This window comes from Triticum dicoccoides, chromosome 7B, assembly GCF_002162155.2.
Source record: "Triticum dicoccoides isolate Atlit2015 ecotype Zavitan chromosome 7B, WEW_v2.0, whole genome shotgun sequence".
Classification (NCBI taxonomy): Eukaryota; Viridiplantae; Streptophyta; class Magnoliopsida; order Poales; family Poaceae; genus Triticum; species Triticum dicoccoides.
The window spans coordinates 745,382,553-745,385,391 of record NC_041393.1 but is presented as its reverse complement, the minus strand read 5'-3'; the positions used below and the strand labels follow the sequence as shown (position 1 = coordinate 745,385,391).

The 2,839-nt window shown below is 47.0% G+C and overlaps 1 pseudogene; it reads right to left on the bottom strand.

Moving 5' to 3' along the window:
• Positions 1–2,271: 2,271 nt before the first annotated feature.
• The window catches only part of LOC119339650, a 2,156-nt pseudogene continuing 1,588 nt past the window's right edge, over positions 2,272–2,839 (bottom strand).

The window sequence follows — 2,839 nt, the reverse complement described above, 5'->3', positions numbered from 1 at the left end:
ACCGGCATTCTACTAGTGGTAGTATAAACCCTAACCCGAGACGGCACACATACTGGGGAAAGAATTTTCTTTCTTAGACATATAGTCTGGCACGACCAGATCTTAAACAGGACATGCCAAATTGCAACAGACTGAATTCGGGCTCGCACGCAATAAATATCCTGGGCTTGCTTTGTGTCACGATACGGCCGGCCGGCAGAAGCCCTTTTTTTGACAGCCGATTCATCCATCATCATGTCGTTCACAGGTAAATCTGTCATCTCCGGCGGCAAGCTCCTCGGGGACAACATCATCGACGCCACCACGGCCAGCCGGTACCATTTGCTTGTCGTTGACGGCCACTCGCGCACCCACCGATCCATCTGCTCTTGCTTTTTCATCATCGGCAGTCAATGTTGGCGTATCTACTACATCCGTCGCTCCTATTGCAACCACGTAACACTACGACTTTGCCTCGTCCAGGGCACAATAGATCCTGTGAAGGCACATTTCGAGTTCAGCTTCGTTGAAGAGACCGACAAGCAAGAGCCGACACGTATCCATGGTGGCAGTAAACTATTCGAGTTCCGAGACCGGTGCGACTACCATACAAAGGTCCTCAAAACCGAGTTCTTGGAGAAATTCATCAGGGACGACAGTTTCACCATTCGGTGCGACGTCATGGTCCTTGACGAGGACGTGCTCCCCGCTGCAACTTCTTCCTTGATCCGGGTGCCACCGCCCGACTTGCAGCAGAACTTTATGGACCTTCTCGTGGCTGGTGAGGGCACGGATGTGATCTCCGAGGTGGACGGTGAGACATTTAACGCCCATAAGTGCGTTCTCGCGGCCCGCTCTACTTTCTTCAGGACATTGTTCTTGGGCCCCATGAAAGAAGGCACGTCGTCCACGCCAACCATTGTGCAGAATCTGCAGATAGACGACATGCACGCTGCGGTATTCAACATGATGCTAGGTTTCATCCATGGTGACTCACTGCCAGCTCCTCCGGTGGATGAGAACGAGGGCATTCTTCTACAACACCTTCTCATCGCAGCGGATCGGTTTGACCTCCGGCGGCTGAGGGCGGTATGTGAGAAGAAGCTATGTGAGTACATCGACATTGGATCGGCAACAACCATCCTGACACTCGCCGACCAGCACAGCTGCGACGGCCTGAAGAATGCGTGCTGCCGTTTTCTCAACTGTCAGGAGAACATGAGGGCTGCCGTAGACACAGAAGAGTTTGATCATCTGAAGAAGATCTGCCCCCATCTTATGAAGGAAATTCTCATTAGCATGCTTCCCTCGCCTCGCCTAATTCAGTACCCCATCTTATGATAAATTTATTGTAGGAAAGTTAGGCAATTTTGTGATTAACTCCTTGGCTCATGACTAGCTCTTCTATATTTTGGTATCTTCTATCCTTACATATGCATGATTGCATTTTACAATACCCACACGATGCAGGTTGATCGCATCGGTTTCTTCGATGAAATGGCGGATTAGTGATTTATCCTAGGATAACTAGTATGCTTCTAGGGCATCTTAGTTTTTTTTTCAAAACTGAGGGCATCTTAGTTTTACACTTTTACTACACGCACGGATAAATTATATGGAATTAAATTTACAAGGTGAGATGGCAAATTTAGTACTCCCAGTATGTTTTTTTAACATAAAACTCCCAGTATGTTTTTTTAACATAAAACTCCCAGTGTAGGGCTGGACCAAAAGCTCGTAGCTCGCGAGCTTAATGAGCGCTCAATAGTTCGGCTCGTTAAGGCCCTGTTTGGTTCATAAGTCCTAGGACTTTTTTTAGTCCCAACTTATAAGTCCCAAGTCCCTACCTGTTTGGTTTTTGGGACTTATAAGTCTCTATAAGACCATATTACAACTATAAGTCCCTATAAGTCCCTCCTTGAGAGTCTTATTTCATAAGTCCCAAACGACCACTTTAAGTCCCTATAAGTCCCTCCTGTTTGGTTTAGATGGGGACTTATAGGGACTTTTTTAAGTCCCTAAGCCAATAAGTCCCTGTAAACAAACACCCTCTAAGCTTGTAGCTCGCTTTTTAATGAACAGAGCCAATCATTGATTTTAGCTCGTTAAGCTTAACGAGCTTAACGAGCTTAACGAGCTAGCTAACGAGTTTCACGAGTAGCTCGTTAAGCTCGTTAGTAACAACACAACATACATTTTCATATTACATGACAAACTTTTTGTAGCACCTCAGCCCATCTATCTAATCTAATCGACATACGAGGCAACATACTATTTCACTTCTTTTTGTAGTCACAATATTTTATCTTGAAAACCATACCTACACATTCATCATGTATATTATAACACATTATAATCTGTTAACGAGTGCTCGCGAGCGCTGACGAGCTTAACGAGCTTCAAACAAGCCGAGCCGAGCAGGGTTTTCTGCTCGTTAATCTTAACGAGCTTAACAAGCTGAGCCTTCACGAGTACGAGCTTAATGAGTACGAGCTTAACGAGCCGAGCTACTCGTTAGTCCAGCCCTATCCCAGAGGGTTATTTGAATTAACCACGACGTGGTGTTGTGTCTGGTTCGTACAAAAAACAATTACCTTTTGCGTGGTTAATTCAAACAACCCACTGGTGTTGTGCCAGACACCGTCATCTCCCTACGCGAGTCCATCATCACACATCCGTCGCCGAGACTCCACATCGTCGATGCATGACGTCACTCCACCGCTACCAACCTGCGCCACCATCGCTGTGGGTCAACGAAAGCCTGCACCACCTCGCCAGGCAGCTCCCGCACATTCTCCTCCTAGAGCCGAATGGCAACAGCTCAAAGTCTGTCCTCCTGAAGTCCACCTCAACCCATGCG